This window comes from Corvus kubaryi, unplaced genomic scaffold, assembly GCF_017639235.1.
Source record: "Corvus kubaryi isolate FWS band 111438036 unplaced genomic scaffold, C.kubaryi_AGA036_p1.0 66, whole genome shotgun sequence".
Taxonomy (NCBI): Eukaryota; Metazoa; Chordata; class Aves; order Passeriformes; family Corvidae; genus Corvus; species Corvus kubaryi.
The window spans coordinates 31,572,633-31,593,475 of NW_024582054.1; the positions used below are offsets into that span (position 1 = coordinate 31,572,633).

Here is a 20,843-nt window from a genome sequence, read left to right on the forward strand (position 1 = left end):
GAAATTAAATAAAGCTAAGCACTATGAATTTCCTTTACCAGGTAGTAGGATGGTCAAGTGCACAAATAACATCCAGCTCTGCACCAAGGGACAACCAGCGAAATAAGGGACTCGAAATCATCCTCCAGTCTCTTGGAGCAGTGTTTCAGCTGGCTGAAAGGAAAGAAGAAATACACAGCCCTGCAAAAGAATAGGAAAGCCAAAGGGGCATCACCTCTACCTTAAGTGGGATGCTCAAGGAGCAGTGGTGAAGACCAGCCAGCTCATCCCAGAGCAGCTGGTGTTGTGTGATGAACACCAAAGCTCCTGGCATGCCGTGGCCTCTGCAGGACAGGGAACCTGTGGTCAGTCCCAGTCTCCAAAGCTCACAGTGTCCACACTGGAAAAAACCAAAGGATGTATGGTCTGGAATGATAAGGAGCTTGGGGAGAACTGGAAGGGCTTTTTGAAAGCAGGTGGCCACCAAGCTTCCCCTCCCATGTCCTAGGGTGGACTTTTAATGGGGATATTCTTCAGAGAGAGATGGGGACAGGGGGTGACTCACTGGAGAAAGAAGAGAGCAACACAGAGCATTCACATGCTCCAAAGCTATTTAAAAGCCAAACAAGGCTCCCTAGTGAACACTTAATTTAAGTAAGCGACTTCTAAAGCACCAGGCAAATGAGCCACGTCATCTCCTTTTCCTCCCAGCATCCATCTCCACCACTCTGTCATCTCCCTTCCCCTCCGTGCTTTCACCCTCCTCAACTCCCAGTGGCTCCACTCCTCCTCCCCACCTCTCCCTCTGCCCAAACCAAGCAGAGCTGTGAAAGGCTGAGTGAAGCAGGCAGGCACACACCAGGAGGATGGGGAATAGACACCTGCCACCCCCTCCAGCATCCCTCACTGTGGCTGCAGGGACTGTGCCAGGCAGGAGCAATGGCTGTGCTGCACATCACACATTCCCAGTGCTTCAGGAGGTGTTGTCTGAACCGCCACCAGCTTTCCAGCTGGGTAAACATCAAGGAAAAAATCAGGTTGACAAGCTTTCTTAAGAGTATTTCCATCAAATCAGACTTTTCCCACCTCCACACACACCGGAGCAGAAAGAGAGAAGGCCACCAGCAACGCAGTGCTGGTTGTGACAGTCACCACATCAGTCCCAGAGGGGACAGAAGATTTGCCAGCATCTCTCCAAATTGTTACTCTGGAGCTGGGACAGGATGTGGGGATCATGCCCAGCTTCTGCTCTGCCACAGCAGAGTCCAACACATGCTCCATCACCATTGCTCATCTTTACTCTTCCCAACACAGACAGAAGATGGACTTCAACCTCAGCCTTCACACAAGCAGATTTCCCTGCGTCTGCTGAAGCCACCAAAGCCCTGCAGATCCCTTTGGTCCCACCCTGTCCTCGTCCACACCCTTTCCCTCTCATGAGCTTCTTCCAGGGAAGGAGAGCAAAGCCCAGCTGCGCATCCATATCCCTGAGAAGGGCTAACACAAAGCTACCAACCTCAAAAATTTATGGTCCCTCTCACACAGGAAAGCAGAGAAACTGATGGCAAAGGCTGCTTCTGGATTTAAAAGGGTCTAAACCCATCAGGGAAGCAGCGTGCACCCCGAACCCTCGCTCCAAGGGTTTGCACATTGGACATGATAAATGAGGCAGCAAAAGCAGCTGACAAGCCAGCACCTCAGAACTGAACCCTACCACCCCAGCTCAGGAAGAGAGAGAGAAGCCAAGGGGAAAAAAGCAGGCCCACACTGCCATCAGAGCAGGGCCACTCATCTGCTCTCGGTGACAAACACTGAAGGGAAAACATCACGCGATTCACTCAGGCAGCAGGCACGAACCAGGGCTGGGTTCAGCACCTCACTGCTCTCCCTGCAAGGCTTCCCAGCAATCCCACCCTCCTCTGCAGTGGCTTCCTGTGTCTTTCTCATCTCCTGTGTTAGAGATGGGAAATGTGTGCATTAACAGTCCCCCTTCCCAAACCAAACGTGCAAATACAGCCTGAGAAACAGCTAATTCCCAATCCTGCCAAACTTACAGTGGTAACTTATTTCCAGACAGAGCTGTGATTTTTATAAGGGATACCACTGGGTTAAGGAGTCAAAGCCATAACTGCACGAGTGAAAGCAAAAGCCTTTCATTCCTGTAAGGCCATTTTTTCCCCCTGCTCCTGAAATGACAGGGAGCAACACAGCTCTTGCCAGTTTAGCGGGGTGAAGGCTTGGCTGCAAGCAGCCTCATTAAACTGGCTGGGTCGTTCGTCGCCAATCCAAACACTCAGTCCTCTGATCACCGCATGACGGGCTGGGAACCACAGGCAACTCACAATTAAACCCGTGACAATCAGGAAAAATCCGTACAGCCCTCCCCCAAGCAGAATCCACCAACACCATCCCCACCCTCGCCGCTTCCATTTATTTATTTATTTACTTACTTACACAAGCCGCATGACAGATAACTTGGAGGAAATCAGAGGCTCTAATGATTAAGTGACACTTAGGCAGCCCTCTGGAAGATAAATACGCCCTTTGGTAACCCTGCAACAGAAACAGAAGGTACAAACAGACAGTAACTAATTATTCTGATTAAATCCTGGAAGACCTGAAATACTCGACTGCAGCAGAACAAAGCCAGCATACGCAGGGGCTGCTCATAAAAAAAATAAGTCACACCCTTTTTTGGAAAGAATTCACCCAAATAAACCTAAGTGCTTCTGTGTTGTTTTCGTTTGTGTTTCTTAAGGTCTGGGCAGCTGATAGGAAATCTCTGCCATACCCTGGAGGGATCCCGTCGCCTTCAGCTAAAATTAAACTTCAAGGGAAGCGGGCGAAGGCGGCGTCTCCAACCCACCACACACTCGAGGAGCAGCGCGTGGGGGTTTTTCCTCCCTTCCCATCGAAACCAAACGCAGAGGGGTTTTGGATTAAAAGAAATTAAGGAAAGAAATAAATAAGGTGTTCTCCTAAGGAGAAAGGCGGGGACAGCAGGTCTACCCCGCTGCTAGGCTGGGAGGGATCTGAGCCAGGAATGAGATGTGGGCAGGTGGGGATGCAGCTGAGTCACAGGGACTGGGCAGGATGCAACATCCAGGATGCTCAGTGTAGCAGTGAGAGGGACTTGCAAAGCCCACCAGCAGCTCATCCACCATCGTGGATGCAGAGTAAGGCACCTGCTTTATTGTGCCCCAAGACACCAGTGCCAGAAGCCTCTGTTACAGCCCATGTTGCAGACCAAGACAAGGGGATGTGCTCAGCAGACATTCCCGTACTCTCCTTGCCTTGGAGGAAAACCGTAATTTCCCTCCGCCCCTTCCCTCTGCCCTCCCCCTGCCACACTAAATGGCAGCAGAGCTCAGGGGAATATTTAATCTCAAACCTCAGTAATCAATCAGTTCACCCTCACGCATGAGAAAGAGTCACAGCGGTAAGCACCAAATCCCATTTCCATCCAGCAATCCGACGGTTTAATTACGTACATAACATTTCCCTTTTAACATAAATCCTGAAGACATCCAGGCAGCCCCCAGGTTGTGGGTGGGGAACAGTGACGGGGAAGAACATGGGGAAGGGGTGGAAGAAAGGGAGGAGAAACCATTATGGCAATTATTTAAAATGACAACTTTATTTGGCTGCTCCACTTTGTTGTTGGCATAGCCATGCTTTGACCTTGCATTTGCTGTCCCAGAGGATGGGCAACAAGCCCAACATCCAAGCCTTGCCACCAGAAGCTGCATCTGTTTCATTCCAACACACCAGCAAACATGTGGAAAAAAGGGCATGGAAAATGCAAGATGGGCACACCTGGAAAGGCCGTGATACAAATAACAGCAACAGAGCCTCTGCACTGGTGCTGCCAGACTTACTCCAAAGCCTGCTCACTTCAAAGGGAGCCTTCCTAGCTGGGTCTGAGCAGGTTTGGGATCACTCCCTGCCAACACCTGTTATTTCCAAGTGCAAGAATGGCTGGACCAGCAGGACCATCACACAGCTGCCAGTGCAACAGGTAGGCAGCTGTGAGCTACATCCCTCCTTCGCCCAACCAGACCAGTCCTGAGGGGCACAGCTCACGAACGGCCATGTTGAAATACATACATATTGTTTTTAAATATAAACACATGCGCAGACTTTTCTAATATATAGGAACAAAAGAGGGGACACCCCGCTGAAACCCCATGTGCAGCTCCACTGCTCCCACAGCAACGAAGGAAATGAGAAGCAGAGACCAGGCACGCACCCACTCGCCATGGCGTGTTCTGGCTCTGGGAATGTTTCTGGATTCTCCAGCTTGAGCTCTGACCGTCAAGAGATACAAAATGGTTTCAGAGCCTCTCTGGAGAAGTGGAGGGGTCCCTGGGGGCTCAGCCAGGCAGGTGGAACGGGATGGAGAGGTGGGCTCCAGGTGCTCGTGGGGACGGCTGACCCAGTCCATGCCCCACCAGGTCAGAGGCCTTCAAAGCACCCATTGTGCACAAGAAGAGGCCAGGAACAACCCCAAACACCCAGTGCACAGCAGAAAGCAAGGCCCCTTCATCCATCCATGACCACAGTTGCAGCCTCACCAGACCACAGTGCTCAGACAAAGCAAGGGAAACAAGCTCAGGACTGCGGGGGGTTGGGGTTACCTTTGACTTCTCTATTGTAGCAGGGCTGTGTTTCTGAACCCTCTTTTTCCAGGCAGATCCAGTGGCAGGCTTTGTAAAAACATGTGCATTGCTTCCAAAGGGCTCATAAAAGCAGCTTTTGGAAGGGGAGGTGGCACAAAGCAACAGGAGTTTTTCAATTCCTCTTGAGAGGAAGCATCACCCAGAAACCTGAAAGAAAAACCTACCTGTAACCCAGATTTCCGCACTGTGGTTTCCTTCAAAGGCCAGTGCCCCCACCCCTCCCTTTTTTTTGGCTTCTCTTTCCCCAGGATCTGTAACATCAGGAAATGCTTGGAACAACGGACTAAGCCCTCAAACTCCACACACAGGGAAACGATTGCTCTTACACCCTCCCTGAACTCTTCAGCCCACAGCAGGAGGCACACAATTAACAGGGATCAGGCACCATCAGATGCTTGCAGCGTGTTCCCAGAGGATCCAGCTGAATCCTCATCCTCTCCCAAAGAGCAGAACTTCACAGTGCAATTCAGGACAGAGATACTCTGTGCAGTATCTAGAGCAAATTAAACCTCCCAGGCACAGCAGCAAGCATGGATTTATTGATTCATGGAAAATGTCCTTATAAATTACTTCATTCAGATCAACGGGACAAGACAAAACGAGGACTCTCCTCAGCAGTGAGAGGTTGCACTGCTATCGTTCCAGTCCCCCTTTCCAGAAGAAATCACTTTTTCAGAGCAGACATTTCTTACAGGGCTTTGGGGGGCTGGCAGAGGGCAACACAGAGGCCAGTGCAGATCTGTGTCACATCTCACCTGGTCCCTACCTCTCTGCCCCACAGCAGGCAGAGCCAACAGATGATTTTTAAAAGCAAATAGGAAAAAACACTGCTTGACATCAGTTTCACATGTACAGAAACTCCATCCACACCTGCTTGCTGGCTTACATAGGGCTGCAGCCACCAGGTGGGATGGGAGACAGAGGCTGCTGCCCCCAGCAGCATCCCAAACCCTGCCCCAGCCACCTCTCCAGGGTGTCCTCGCTGTGGAACAGGGAAGTGGGACTGCTTCTCTTGTGAGATGTGGCACAGATCCTCTTCTGCATTGTCCTCCTCCAGCTTCTAGAGAAGCTACACGACAAGTGTTTGCTCTGAAAGGGATTTCTCCTGGAGTATGGGGCTCCCAAACACTACCGCTTTTTAATCTTATCTGCTTCTCTTGCTACTGATGGCTTAATGTGCTTTCATTAAGCTCAAACTCCCTTCAGGGCTACCTGTGGTCTGCAGGCAGGATGCTGAGCCAAGGCTAAGGCCACTTTCTGCAAGTGTTTGTTCCAGTGGCTAAATGCAGCTCAAATATAAATAAATATCCAGATGTTCCTGTGCCTTGTTCAGGATAGCATGCACCTGGCTTTGGCTTCCAGGCATGGGCTGTTTGGCGGGCTGAAGAGCTGCTGGATGCCACTTTACAGCTTCTTGATGAAAAGGCAAGAGGACCATTCCCATTCCCCAGCACACAACATTTCCACAGCTTTTATGCAGCACTTCCCTGCACGCTCATCAGTCAAACCAGGGTCAGGCACTGCCCTTCCACCATGGGTTCAGCAGCTCCCAAACTGCCTCATTTCCTAATCACAGCTGAAAAGGCTATTCCACAGCTCCAAATCACTGCCTGTGCTCCCCCTCTTCAGATCACCTCCTAGCTCTGAAAATCAGCACCAGCCCGAGGCCCACTTTAAAACAACTCCAAGACGCTGAGTCACCGGTACCCACCGAGGGCTCCTAGGAATGCCTCCGCCTCCTGTGAACTCCCCCGCTGGAAACATTAAAACTACAATTATCTCAGCAGATTAATAATGAGTACAGCATCTCTGGCAGCAGTCTGAGGCAGGGACTCCCAGCAGCAATGAGTTCAAGTTACCAGGGCACACAGGCACACACAGCTGTGTTTGTGGTCCCCGCTGATCAGGTCACCTCCGCCCTGCCACGCTGCCTCACCCCTTCCCTGAAACACACCCCATTTCCCTCGGCACTGATCTGTATTTCGATAAACAAACATGTCTCCTCACATCTTTTCACTGAACCCACCACTGAGGGGCTGCCATTCCCACATGCACTGGCTTTGCAGAGGTGTGATGTGGTCCCTTGCCTCCTCCCAGCCCCAGGGCACAGCTCCTGGCTCTCCAGAATCCTCCTGGCTTAGGGACCAAGCAAGGGCGGGGAGGTGAGATCTCATCTTTCCGAGGTGGAAACTGACCCCACAGTGGAGTGCTGCTCTGCTCCAGAGACACCAGGAAAGGACAAACTGCCCTGCCCCTGGAGAGCAATTCTCTGCTTCCCAGAACTAACAAACTCAGGCACTGCCATAGAAGATGAGGAGCTGATCTTTCAAGTGTCATGCTTTTCCCCTATTTTATCTGAAATTTGGGGCAGGCACCAATTTCTTCTCTCTGGTGACCTGTAATAGAACCTGAGCGAACAGCATGAAGTTGTGTCAGGGGAGGTTTAGGCTGAATATTAGGAAAAGGCTCTTCCCCCAGAGGGTGGTCAGGCACTGGAAAAGGCTCCCCAGGGCAGTGGTGACAGCACCAGCCTGAGAGAGCTCAAGGTATATTTGGACAACACTCTCAGGCACAGGGTGTGATTCTTGGGGTGTCCTGGGCAGGGCTGGAGTTGGACTCAAAGATCGTTGAGGGTCTCTTCCAGCTCAGGACATTTTATGCTTCTATGGTAATTTACCTCCCCTCTCCATCTGTAAGCCAAATCAGGGATAAAGCAGGTCAGTGGCTCATTATTTTAGGAACCATGATGAGACTTTTTTTTTTTTTTAATTAAAGGGAAACTCATTCACTTAAACATTTCAATTGGCTTAATTATCCCAATCCAGGAGTTTGCTGGTGCGTTTTTTGCTTTGTTTGTTTTTAAATAACAGAAGTAATCATCTCGGGGAGGGCAAACGCCCATTTCTCACCGAAGTCATCCAGGCTTTTCTCAGCATCCTGGGACAGAGGAGCAGGAGAGTGTGAAGGGCTGGCACACCACACCACCAGCACAGAGGTGGATAAGAGGGTTAAATCCAGCTGCTCAGAGATAAGCTGGTTACACACAGAAGGACAGCAAATGGGGGAATATAGATTTGCCAACCTCCAGCAAATATCTGCACGAGGCACTTGCATGGCTGACACCGGGTATTTAACTCAGAAGTTGCTAATATTAGAGACCCTGAAGCCACATTTCACTAAAGCTCTCCTTATGAACTGCTTTCTTGGCTCCTCTGAAGCCTGCAACAGTGAGGGCTGAAAAGTTAAAATGACTCTTGGCTTTGAGGCCAGCACAGCAGGGAAGATGCAGCAGCACATTTTACCTTTTCTGGTCTTTCAAGGACCCTTGTGAGGCCAAACACAGAAGAGTCTGAGATGCTGCCACACAAGACAAACCTCAGGAGAAAAAGCAACCAAAGGCCCACCCAGCAGCTCTGGCAGAGCACCCACACAGACAGAACAGGGTGCAAACAGGTATCCCCCAACACACAGCCTCCTGATCTTAGTCCCAGGCACATAATTCTCACATGGTACCTTTGGACTAACGCATTAAATTTCACCACTGGCATTTAATTTCCCTTTTGCCTTCCAAGACTAAAACTTCTTCCAACTGCTACTCAAGCTTTTTATTTTCCTTTGCATCCAGAAATACTGAACTGCTGCTTCTGGGAATTATGCAACGATGGAGAGGGACCTTTTCGCTGCCCCGAAGCCACCAGCCATGCCCAGGTAGGTGCAGCTCAGCCACTAAACTTCAGAACCTGTCAGACAGAGCTTATGGCTATGCTGGGATTCCTCATGCTTCCAAAACCTGCATCACACAAAAATCCAGAGCTGCAGACCTCCACACAGCTGCCCATCAAGCATTCCACACCTTGGCCCTGGTCCAGATACAGATATGCAGGAGAGAGCAACGCAAGTCTCAGCCGTGGGATGTCCCAATCCCGCTCTTCTCCCAGCTCCATGCAGAGACAGCCAGCTGCATCCCACATTAGTGTGTTTTCCATAATCAAAAAGGGAGTTAGCCTCCATAACCACAACTCAAAGGGTATATTTAGCTCAACTGGAAGACAAAGGAGATCATGTCCACCGCAGATTAAATTAGCTGGGCCTGCTTACGCCAGGAGCGCCCGTCTGCCATCCACCGCAGCTCCCACGGATTTATTCCTAGCTCCACACTTTAGTGGTCCCCCACAGAGGAACAGACATGCTCCATAAAAGCTCTGAAATGCAAAGAGGTGGAAGAGTGGGTCCAACAGGTTCCCAAAGCCTTGGGCAGGACACAGTCTCTCGCAAGGGTCTGTGTCACCTGTCTAGACCCTGGAGCCATGGTACAGGATGAGGTGCAGGAACTCATATGGGGCTGCACCTCCTTCAGCCCACAGTGAGGAAGAGGATGGCAGGGGACAATGGGGGACCCTCTGAAATCACCCTGAAGCCCAGCTCCAGTGTGTCCCCTGCAACCCAGCACAGTACAGGAGGAGAGCGAGGACATTTCCCTCATGGTCTTCAGGACCTTTCCTTCAGATCTTCCCCCCAGGAAGAGGCTCATTTCTCCTGCCTAATTTCCATGGGTATAATTTCATCCCCCACCTCCTTCGCTGCAGTCTCACGCAACTCAAAGACACAGACAAAGACGTGGTTATTTTTACGTTTTCCTCCCAAGAGATGGTATCTCCACGGCGCACAGCTGCCATGCCACATCAGATCACTGCACCGAACTGCCTCAGCCCCACGACAGCAGGATGAAGTCCAGGGGACACCCTGCCACCAGGTATTTTTCTGTCTCACTGGCATCAAAACTCCCCAGCTTTTCAGTAAAGAGCATCCCAAAAAAACAAAACAGCACCAGCCCGGAAGCTTGTTCCAGCCCCTCTCTTCATAACTCCCTCCCAAGCACCAAAACCATCTTCCAGTCATCCAGCTTTAGATTTTTCTGAGGCTTTTGCAGTTGTCATGGACCCCTGGAAGGCACTTGCCTCATCTGGATCCAGGTCTTCACGGATTCAGGATTCCAAAGCTGACCCAAATTTCCCCAGCACAGGAAGTGACTGGGTTTCACCATGCCATGATGTCGAGGTCCACAAGACCTTAACCTCCTTGATATGGCACATGGGCTTCAGCACAACATGGAATGTCCTTAGACCTACATCTCTTATTGGGCACTTTTACACGGGGAGAAGAAAAAAAGCAGCACTTCCACGAATAACCCACGAGCTTTTGGAATTTAAGGAGCGGGGAGATAGAGAACAAAATGCAGGGAAAAGCTGGTTTGTGCACCCCTAGGAGAGGGCCAAGCGGGGCACAAGGGTGGTCTGCTGCATATTGCAGCACATCTGCAGCACCCTGCAAGTTCACCCAGTGTTTTCCTTTCCCCCTTGCCCTGAGACCAGTCTCACCATCATTTGTCCATAACAGCGAGGCTAGGCATCAGGGAAGAAGGTATCACCTGTGCACAGCTTATCTGTAGCTACTTTACAAATACAAGTGATCATAATGAATGTTCGCACCCTAAAAGAAATCCTAGCGCCCTTCCCCCTCCTACACCTCCCAAAGCAGAGCACAAATCCAGCTGCTCTGCAACCTTATCTTGATGCAGAAACAGTCTGGGACAGAGATAGAAGGGTTCCCCGGAGGCACAGCTTATTAAAGGCATCTTTCCTTAGTCAGTTCTCTTCACAAACACCACACTGAAGCGCCGTTCCCGGACTGGTTTTCATCACAGCAGCAGCAACACCCCCAGTCTGGCGACGTCGTGTGTCCCCCTGGAAAGCCACAGGGTTTTTCCAGGCTAAAAAGCAACCTTAGACCAGACAGATACACCCAGGCCAAGGCACTCTGGGGGACCCGCAGCTGAGAGTAACAAGGAGCTCCCAGGGATGTCACAGGAATGGGGGCCAGCACAGTAATGAAGTCCACGGGATGTTCCCTCTTTATCCAGCAGCTTTTCCTGCGACGCCACGCCTGCTACCGCAGGGGACTGCAAACTTGCAGTCAGAAACTCCTAATCCCAGGTTTCAAGAACCGGAGCTAAAAAACAACCACACAAAGAGGCAGCAGCTCACACGCATCCCGGGAACCTCCCCGCAGCCAACGCCTCTCTGTTTATCCAACACGCGATCTTCACTCGTTCAGCTATTTTCATCCCACCCTGCTATTAATGGATGCAGGAGGCAGTTGGGTGAGGCGTTCGACAAAAATCTCATTTAGAGATCAAGACAAGCTTAATTGGTTTCTAGCCAGACCTGCACAAAGATGGGTTACTCCACAAATACAGTTGCTAATCTGCCCATTATACTCCCTAAGCTCCCACCCACAAAGAAAAAGAAAATAAAGCAAAGATGCACAAAGGAATGCAGGATTTTGAGCGTGTTACTTCCAGCGAGGAACACATCGCGAGTGGTGAATTCTGCAAGAACAAGGGCTTGGCTTTTCTTTGAAGGAAAAGGATAACCAAGCAGTAAACAAAATAACAAAAAGACCTAACATAGATTAAATCTGCATTTTCCACAGGCAATCCCCAGCCATTTTGGGTTGAAGAGCATTTCCAGCAGCTATTGTTTCTGTGGGCAGGCAGAAGCAGGGGAAAAGCTTACAAGGCCAAGGAGATGTCATGTCACAAGTGACAGAGTAGAAAGGATGGGGAACCTCGTGATTAAAAAGCACAGGACTGAAACCCTGGAGAGCTGAATTCACTTCCGAACTTGGCTGTAAAAAAAAAAAAAAAAAACAAATACAAAAAAAAAAAAAAATTAAATTCGCGAATTTCCTGTGTGATCACATCCTAGATGATTTATTCAAAACCTGGTGTTGAAAAGCCAAGGGAGGGGGAAGGAAGCAGGAGGAGGAAGGGGAAGACACGGTCTTGTGAGCTTTTAATAAGCTTGGGGTTAGACCAGCACTGGCAAGCTGTGAACACGTATCTGTGCTGGGCACTGCACGACATGGAACTGGTGCTGGAAAAGCACCAAGCATCCCATGAGCTCTCAGCTAAGTGATTGCTCTGCCCTGCTGCTCTGCCCAGGTGTGTGCCATGGGCTCACAGCACCACAGCCCCAACAGCAGCTTCTGTAACGCAGGACTCCCAACAGAAACACAGCCATGTGCAAAATGGAAAGGTTAGGGATGGTTTCCCCTCCTGGAGCTACACGAGAATTTAGAAACAAGAGCATAAAGCTGTCCCCCGAATGCAGCCTGTTACCAATGAGACACAGCCCAGTTCCAGCGCTGCAGAGCGGCTGCAGCGGCGGCACAGGTAGAGGCAGGCAATGAAAGGGTCGTTTGGTCACAACCTTCTCCCCTTGTGCAGCAGCCCGGGACTCCCAGCTCCAGCAGAGAAGGCCTGTTTATTTTCCTGAAAGCCAGCCAGTTCTACTAGGCGGGAAGTGCTGCACCCAAGGGAGAGCTGAGCTGCAGATCCTCCAGCAGGACAGAGCCAAAAACAAGGCCAGCGCCAGAAAGGACAGCAGTCCTGTGCTTGGGACCTTTACAGCAACATCCCTTGAGCTCCAGAGCACCTTTGTGGGGCCTTTTGCAGCAGGCGAGTTTGGAATGGCCCAGAGTGACACAGAGGTGTCTTTCCAAGACCTTCAGCCACAACTGGTGCTTACAGATCCAAGGCTTGGTGCAAACAGCAGCCCGGTCTCTGGCCTTGGACAAGAGCTTCCAGGCATGAAGATACAGGGCTGGTGCTGTCCCAAAATGGTGCTGTGGGAAACCCAGGGTGAAGAGATTCAAACTTTTCCTTTCAGCAGCAAGACAAGCTGTAATTAACAGCACTGAGTCCATCCCAGGGGCTGGATAAGGACATTCCCTTGACATATCTGACAAGGTGACTGTTGGATGTGTTTTCTTTGGCTTTTTTCCCCCCTGGAAAAATGAGCACCCATTTTTCACTGGTCTTTTTGCTCCCAACTCCATGTTGCCTGGAGTCAGTTTCCCAGAGTAAGGGATACAATTCAGAACACACTGTAACAGCCCATTACCACAGCTGGAGCTTGGGTCTTGCCATCCCCAGGGATGGATCCCTCCTTAATTGTCAAACACCCCATGGCATACTGGGAATGCCAGACCCCAAAGACACAGTCTCGCCCTGATTTTCACCAAAACGAAAAACATAGTCCAAACCACAAGGCAAAGGTAAAAGAAAAACATGAGGCAACGGAGCTACAGCTGTGAGACACATCATCACCACTGTCTCACGTGTCTCTCATCTAGTTCAGTCTCATCCCCAGAGCAAAACCAACAAAGCTTCCTGTGATGCAACTAAAAGCAACCCTTTGGAAATCAATTCAGAGAATTTTGAGGCTGAAGTCCCTCTATACTCTCTTGTTCTCAGGATGAAAGCTGTCACGCTATAGAATGGCTTGAAAAGCCTGGATGTAAGATAAGTCCTGGTGTGCCAACTAAGGAAATGGCACAATTTCGTGACTAGGTAACCCAAATCACAGCCTGTCACACATCACTGCGCTTTGAACACAACTATGACCACCACTGCATCAATTAAGAACTGACAAATTTTGCTGAACCCGGTAAGTGGAAAAGCAGCACCTAATACAGAAGTAAATAGGGAAAAAACGATGAGCATAAAGGCACAATTCCAGCCCCAGCCCCAAAAGCAGACCGACTATAGGGATTACAATATTTAGCATGCTCCAAAAATTTTCTTCAACATCTTTTTGCTCCCTGTGATGGGCAGGGATTTCTCATGGCTCCGGAGCCACCAGTTATTTCACATGCAATTTGCCAGCAGCACTCTCCATGGAAAAACACATGGAGCTCATAAATGGATCTGAGTGGTCCCCAAAAAGCTTCCAGTCTCCTTTGCAGGGTGTCTCCAAAATGCTGGGACAAGGAGATAGCACAATGAGGTCTGAAAACCAATCTCCCAGACCCAGAGAGCTTTGGTAAGCAAATGGCTTGCAAAAAGTTTCTGTCAGAACACCCATTTGAAGCGCTGGCATTGTAAACAAGGTTGCTCCAGAGGCACCTGGGATTAGCACTGTTCAAACAGTCCTTGGCGTGACTTACCGGAGCGCCCAGGAACAGATTTGCAAGTTCAGCTTTTCTCCTGCCTGACGCTTGCCCAGCACCACGGAACAACACCCGAGCTCCCACGGCCTTAACCCTGCTGTCTCCTACACGGAGGCTGAGACACAGGGATGGGCATGGCAGGAGCCCTGCGCTCGACTGTAGGACTTGATGGAAGAAGAAAACCCAAAGAGGCATCACCGTGGGGCTGCTTTTTTCCGTGTTGCTGGATGGGATCCAGCACCAGGCTGTCCATGAGCAAGCTGGGTGAGTGTCCCTCTGCAGAGGCACAGCAGCTGAAAGCGATGCATGGGATATGCAAGGAGAAAGGTGCCAGGCCATACAGGGCAGCTGAGAAACACCAGGCACCCAAAAGGCTTACCCTGATATCAAGGCACAGAGCAGCCTCTCTTCCCCGCACTGGGCACACAAGCCAAGACATTCCTCATGCCTCGGGGGCAGAGGGAAGGAAACCTCAGTCAATGAAGCGTCCTTTGCATGCGATTCCTGTGGAAGCGAGGCACGGCAAAGGTATCCACCTTCCCTGACACATCTCCCCCATCCTCAACTCTGGTGAGATGCTGCTGTGGTTTCCAGGAACAGCAGCATGAAACAACAGGAACGTGAAGGATGACTGGAGTCACGGGAGGGAAAGCTTTACACAAACAGATTTACAGTCACTTCCATCCACACAAGCATCCTTGAAGGAAACAGCTGCACCAGACCGTGGCTGACGCAGACTCCCCAGGATGGGACATGAGTTCACAGCTCCTCTAAGCACCATTCATTAAGTTGATGCTGAGGCCAAGCAAAGAACAAGCACTCAGAAAAAAAAAAAAAACAAAACACCACACCTCATGGCTAGGTAAAAGTCAGATGGATGTGCAGCTCCAGAGAGCTGCCTCAGAAAGGTCTGGATAAAAGAAACACTCAGGAGCAGCAGCAGGGCAGACCTACCATGGACTGAACTCTATGTCACACAACCATCTGAGCAAGAAAACGTCCCCCTGCACTGCCTCCATGGCCATGCCACAGCAAACAATTCATCTTGCTTGTCTGGGGTGGGGAAAATGGTCTCTGGACTGTTTCTCAGTCCTCCTCCTCCTCCCTGCTGGAGCTGAGAGGAAAGCCTACCAACAGAGTTTGCCTGTAACAGGCACCAAGCTGCTAGAAAATCACCTGAGCAACATAAAACATTTTTCCACACCCCCCCCGTAACGCACTGCATCCTCCTTCTCACACCTCAGACCTGAGTGGCTGCAGATCCCAGCCCTCAACGATGCCACTCTGAATCCCCCACTTCCACACTCCACTTTTCTTTGATTTTAATGACAAGTACTGTCCTCTCCTCCCAGCCCAAGTGGTGCAAAGCTGGCTCCCAGGTGCAGAACACAGTCCCAGCTCCCCTCCCCTGCAGCCTCAACGTCGGGGCAGTTGTGTTCCTGTCCAAAAACAGTGTGAGGATTCTCCTGCTTAGTGACAGTCTACCCTCAAATGCTCAACCCTACAACCTCTGCGAACGCCCTGCTCGCTAGAAGGGGAGGCAAGCTGATCCTCGCTCTTGCAAAGCATCGAAGGAACCAACACCCTGCAGAGCCTTCCCCAAAAGCTGCCAAGCTCCATAGCTCAGTTTTGCATATTGGTACAGAGCCCAGCTGCTGGTGTTTCACACACCACCCCCCAGAGTCTGCCTCTGAATGGCACGATTTTGAATTGCTTCCTCCTGCCATACTGCCCCAAGGCAGGATCTGCCAGCAGCCCAGCCCATTGCACGGGAAACAGGATGAATGCCCCATGTGAAAGACAAGCAGCAGGGAGCAAGGAACACCAGGAGATCCCACTGTGTTTTCCTCTGCTCTCCTAGGGCTGGGCACAGGTCAGGTGGATTAATTGGGTCCTTCCCCTCTCTTTATCTCACTGATCTCTGGCTGTTGCCAAGTTGTTTTGAGCTTTGGCATGGCTGCTTTCCACCCAGGGCCTGCGCAAAAGGGGATGAGGAGCCTCAGCGCAGAATTCCTGGCAGCAGTCCAAACCCAGAGGTCGGTAATTGGGTCACTGGGTTCAGCTTCTGAAAACCGTCCCTTCAGGAGGTGTGGTAAAGGCAGGCACAGTCGCCTTCACCACCGCAGACAGAGCCGGACGCTCCTGCGGCTCCTCCACCACACCCTCCACACCTTATTTCATTACGCTCTCATAAAAGCACTCGGTGGCACAGGGACAGAGCAGCCCTGGCTTCCACGCAAGCTGCGTGCATGGGGGAGACATGATTCAGGTAAGCAGCACATAGCTGAAAGCACATCGCTATGCAGTGCTCAGCCCCAGGAATGCAGAAGGGAAACATGAAGCCACTTGTCTGGCACGGCAAATAACCCTTCAATCATCCGCCAGGCCCTGCTGGGGAGCTCTCGGCACTCTGGGTTGGGAAAGACAAGGATGTCTCCTCTCCAGCTAGCAACACATCAGCTCGTACCAACCGCACAACAACGCGTTGCTGCGCTTCCTCCCTGTCCGTAAGTGAGCTCCAAATACAAAAAATAAAAATCCAAGCAGCAGCGAAGGAAGTGGCAGGTACTCCAGGAAGAGGTGAGGTTTGAAGAGCAACCAGCATTAGCACCAACCAGCACTGGCAGGATGAGCAGCTGGTGGGTAAGAACACGCCTGTCCAACAGTGCCCTGCCAGTGGGTCACAGCAATGTTTTGAACGCAGTCTCTCCAGGCAACTCAGTCATGAGGAGCAGAACATCGAGAAACCTACTGAGTCACGGTCACACCGACTCACCAGTGAGTGTCTCTAGGCTGGGCCACCCCATCCAGTTTGGCTGACTCAGGAAGGCACCATGAGCAACCTCCTTGCCCAGGTGCTCCAGGCAGCACAAACTTCCTTCATTTAACGCATTTACAACAAACTCCCCCCAAAAGGCTGGGGGTGAACGCAGGAGGGAGCACAAACAGGATGGGGTAATCAGAGACTCACGTGAGGGCACAGAGGTTGCTCCAGACCTGGGCACAGCATGGGACAGATGCCCTTGGGAATGACCCCACCTGACCCCACCATGAGGAAAACACAGGCCAGATGTTCAGACAACTTCAGGCATTAATTTGGTTAATTTGCTATAATTCAGGTGGCTGGTGTTCAGGCCACACCAATCATGAAACAAAGCACTGTCAGCTCAGATCCTGAAACTCTTCACTCAACTAACCACGTCCTCATGGTCTGCCAGGCCGCTTCTCTCATTTCCATCTCCTTTGGTTTTCTTCTCAGTGGCCACAAAGATCTGAAAGCTTTATGACTCACTGAGCCGAGATTTTCTGTGCTACCCCAGAACTTCTGGTTCCTCAGTGTATTCCAGAATGCTATGACATGCCACAAGGACAGAAGATACCGAGTGCAAATGGTCTCCTGAGAGGGCAGGAGGGTAAGTAGGCACCAGCATAGCTTTTCTCCCAGTTGAGGAAGAAAGGAAAGAAGAATCAAAGGCAAAGAGCAAATCACAACATGTATCTGGCAAGGAGCTGTGGAGCCTCTAATTTCTGCATTAAATAGAAAGTCGGAAATCATAGAATCACAGAATGGTTTGGGTTGGAACAGACTTTAAAGACCATCTAGTTCCAACCCCTTCCTCTAGTTTAGGTTGCATAAAGAATATGTCATGAAAGGTGAGCGAACTAATCCAATACTCAGAAGAGCTTCTGCCGGAATATTTAACAACTTTCCAACCCTTAACTAGTTGTTTCTCTCATCCCCTAGCACGGTAAACACACGAGCGAGTAAATCTATGTGACTTACCATCTAAATTAACCAACACACAAGTCAGGATCAGGCATTCAGTATTTCTGCCCCAATTTACAGCCCTTTGCTCAGATCAGCTCCTTTTTTTTCAGGATGGTACTTGACATCTGTTGTGTTGCATGAGTGAAAAGTACATATATGATTATCTTAAAAGAAAGAGGGGGAAAAAATCAATATGGACATGATTTGAATTTTATGGCATTCAGCTGCCACAACTTGCAACTAAACAGCTGTCCCAGCAGGTCCATGCAAGCTTAACAGCACAGCAGTAAAACACACGGTTTTTCTTTCCCTTTTAAAAGGGTTTTACTTATATAAAAAAAGTATATTTTTATAAGAAAATAAATTGCAGGTTGAAGAATCGTAGTTAGGTCACACTCAATTCCAGCAGAACAAGCACATCCTGCTTCACATGGCCTCACCAGTCACTCCACGGCAGTGGCAGCTTTCTGAAGCCAAGTTAAGATATTTAATTACCAGCATCAAGTCAGAAACCAAAGCGTCCAACAAAATCCTCATTTGTGAGCGAAGCCTGCAGAAATGTCGTTGAGCAGGCTTTGGCAATCTGCAGAGCTGACAGCTGGATGCCCTGGCTTATCGACTGCTAGAGCACAGGCGGAAAAAAGCTCTGAATAGTTGCAGTGCCGAGCAAGCCTTCAAGGCAGCCCCGCCAGCCTCTTAGAAAGGCTCACAGAAATAGGCAAGCTTCATTTATTAATACTTCAGAGATAAAAGTGGCCATGTAGGAGCAGCTCAGTGGGTGCCTGTGCAGGAGGAGGATGGGCAGAAGACCACCCGCTCTGGGTGGTGCATCTGTCAGGATCCCCATGCAAACAGTTCAGGTTATAAATGCACCAGGTATGTTTTCAACTTGGGCATGTGGTGGGCTGCTCCAAGTGCATCAGCCAAAGACCTTTAAGGATGAACCCAGCAGGGATAGTCAGTGCATGGAAACTTCAAAGCAGGAAGATGGAGCGAGAGGAGCCACGCTCCTGGCTGGCTGACAAACAGAACTTGTGGGAAGCCCAGCTGCCCAACAGCTCCATGTCACCCCTGCCTCGGGTTCCTCAGCTGTGACATGACAGTGCGGGAAAAAGAGGAGGAAAAAACCAAAACAAAGCACAGAAGCACAGGGAGATAAACATGATCCAGTTAGACCGGCTGTCCCCAGGTCTTGCCTGTCCTCACCGGAGGAGCCAGCCTGCCATGGCTGTCCCTTTCCTGCTCCCTCCTGCACCCCTGCCACAAACAAAGGGTCAGATAAGGAGCCAGCTCAGGTCAAGACCGGTTTGACTCTGTTTCAAGCCCAAGGGAGCGGATTCAGTGCTGATTTTACACCTCACCCATCCTGTTTGCCTCCCCGGGGCAGAGGCCAGGACATGGAGCAGGGTGCACGCCTGGCTGGCTGGACCCAAAAATCCTGAGGCCGTGTCAGGGCACCGCCGGCAGAGCCACACACCAGCTGAGCACTGGCCAGAGCCGGGAAGCGTCACTGCTTCCTCCTGTTCCGGTGTCACACAACGTTGGGCGGTCGGAGATCATGGACTTTGGCTTTTGCTTCCTGCTCCTGACAGAGCAGGGGCAGGTCCCGGCACATGCCCATGGGGAGAGCAGGGCGAGTCACTCATTAATCGAGGAACAGCAAGGTGGATGTCTGACCCTCGGGGCTTGGGGGAAAACGCACGCCAAAACAAACTCCAGTGCTCATGGAAAAAGGTCCAGATGCTGCAGGACCCATTTACTTCTAATGGGACTCAAAGAGGGGCAGGCAGGGAATGCCAATAGCTTTGGAATAGCTTTGTTTTTGGCAAGGGAGGATAACAAGGTTGCACCACGGTTCACCACTGAGGCATTAATACACATCAGCACCTGATTTTGTATGTAGTCTCAGAATCAACCTCCAGAGGGAAGAAAAAGGAAAACACCAGTTTCTCCCTCTCCATGCTGCCGGGAGAAGCTGGCTGGCTGTACAATGCCAGGCATCTGCAGTGCTCAGGCCTGGTCAAAGCCACTGAGGCAGCCTGTGCCATGGGCTCCCCTCTCCCCAGCACCAGGAAAAGGGGACTTGGCTGCACCCCATGACCTTCCACCTGCCTCTGGTTTCCACAGGGAGCCCCTTGCCCCCAGTTTGGCAGCACAGCCCTGTTGGTTCACATGGCTTTTGTCAGGAGGCACATTATCATCCATCTTTGCCTTAAATTAACCTTGATCACTTAAGGATGCAGAAAGACTGTTTCACACCAGCACCAATGCAAGAGGCAGCATGATGTGAAAGACACACGAGCGTTGCAGACCCTAGGGACAAAACCTCCCTGATCACGCTGAAGACTTTGTGCCAAGCAAAAGATCAGGATCCAACCACAGCCATCGCACACCAGTGGCAGTGGGTGCCAACCCCCGAGGCTCCATGCAGCAAGGGCATTGTCCCTCCTCCTTGCAGACCCCTGACCGGAATCTCCCAGAATTTTTGGGCGGCTGCAGCCAATGACAGACCGCACCTCCCCACCTGGTGCCTGAGCCACACACCTGCTTGTAGCCAAGCCATAGCCCAACACCGGCACATGCCAAAATCCTACTCCCACCCCAGCTCCCACATCAAAGCATCGGCTGGACCAGAGCACGCCTGCAGCAAAATGTGTGACACCAGCACCAGAGGCTTGGCACATACAGACGACGGGGCAGCCCCAACTGCTGTGCCTATGGGGAGGCACTCAGGAGGCTGAGACCCCCCAAAGCCCGCGGGAGCCCCATCAGGGGGGTCATATCGGTGGTGTGGGAGTCGCCGCAGGGGTGGGAGCCGCCGTGCCAGCCGGCGCCGGGGCTGCAGCAGCCTCCGGAGGCGTTGCCATGGAGAAGGCAGCGCAGCAGCAGCATCCCGCATCCCACGCCCCCGCGTGGGCGCCCCCTCCTCGGCGACCACCGGGCCGGGCACCGCCGGGGACACGCCGGGGCCGGGGACACGCCGTGCTTCGGGGCGCCGGCAGCGAGGCGGACGCCGCGGGGCCCGGGCGATCCCCCCGGGGCAACAGCTCCACGCAGCGCCCGGGGCGGGGTGGGACGCGGGCTCGCCTCCCTCCCCACGGCTTGGAAAAGGCAGAAAAGCCCCGGCCCCCGCCCCGCTGCCGGCGCTCCGGAACCCCTCCCCAGCACGGCCGCGGGGTACGGGAGAAGGGCAACACGCTCCGCCAAAAGCCCCCAGAAGCCGAAAGGGGAGGAGCGCCGAAGGGCTCGGAGGACTCACCGCAGCGCGGCCGCCGTTCCTGCCGGGGCGGAGGGCTCGCTGCCCGCGGTCCGCCCGCCGTTCCTGCCGGGGCGGAGGGCTCGCTGCCCGCGGTCCGCCCGCCGTTCCTGCCGGGGCGGAGGGCTCGCTGCCCGCGGTCCGCCCG

At 51.7% G+C, this 20,843-nt stretch overlaps 1 protein-coding gene across 4 annotated transcripts in view; it reads right to left on the minus strand.

Moving 5' to 3' along the window:
* The window catches only part of DAAM1 (dishevelled associated activator of morphogenesis 1), a 90,216-nt gene extending 69,386 nt beyond the window's left edge, over positions 1-20,830 (minus strand). Inside the window, exons 1-2 of one of the 4 annotated variants that reach the window (XM_042047368.1) lie at positions 20,699-20,830; positions 2,430-2,532 (exon numbers count right to left, since the gene is read on the minus strand). The gene's annotated coding sequence lies outside the window, so the exon portion shown is untranslated. Of the gene's footprint in view, positions 1-2,429; positions 2,533-4,616; positions 4,712-20,698 lie in introns of those variants that run through there. The other 3 variants (XM_042047367.1, XM_042047369.1, XM_042047366.1) reach the window with 3 other exon arrangements.
* Positions 20,831-20,843: the final 13 nt, after the last annotated feature.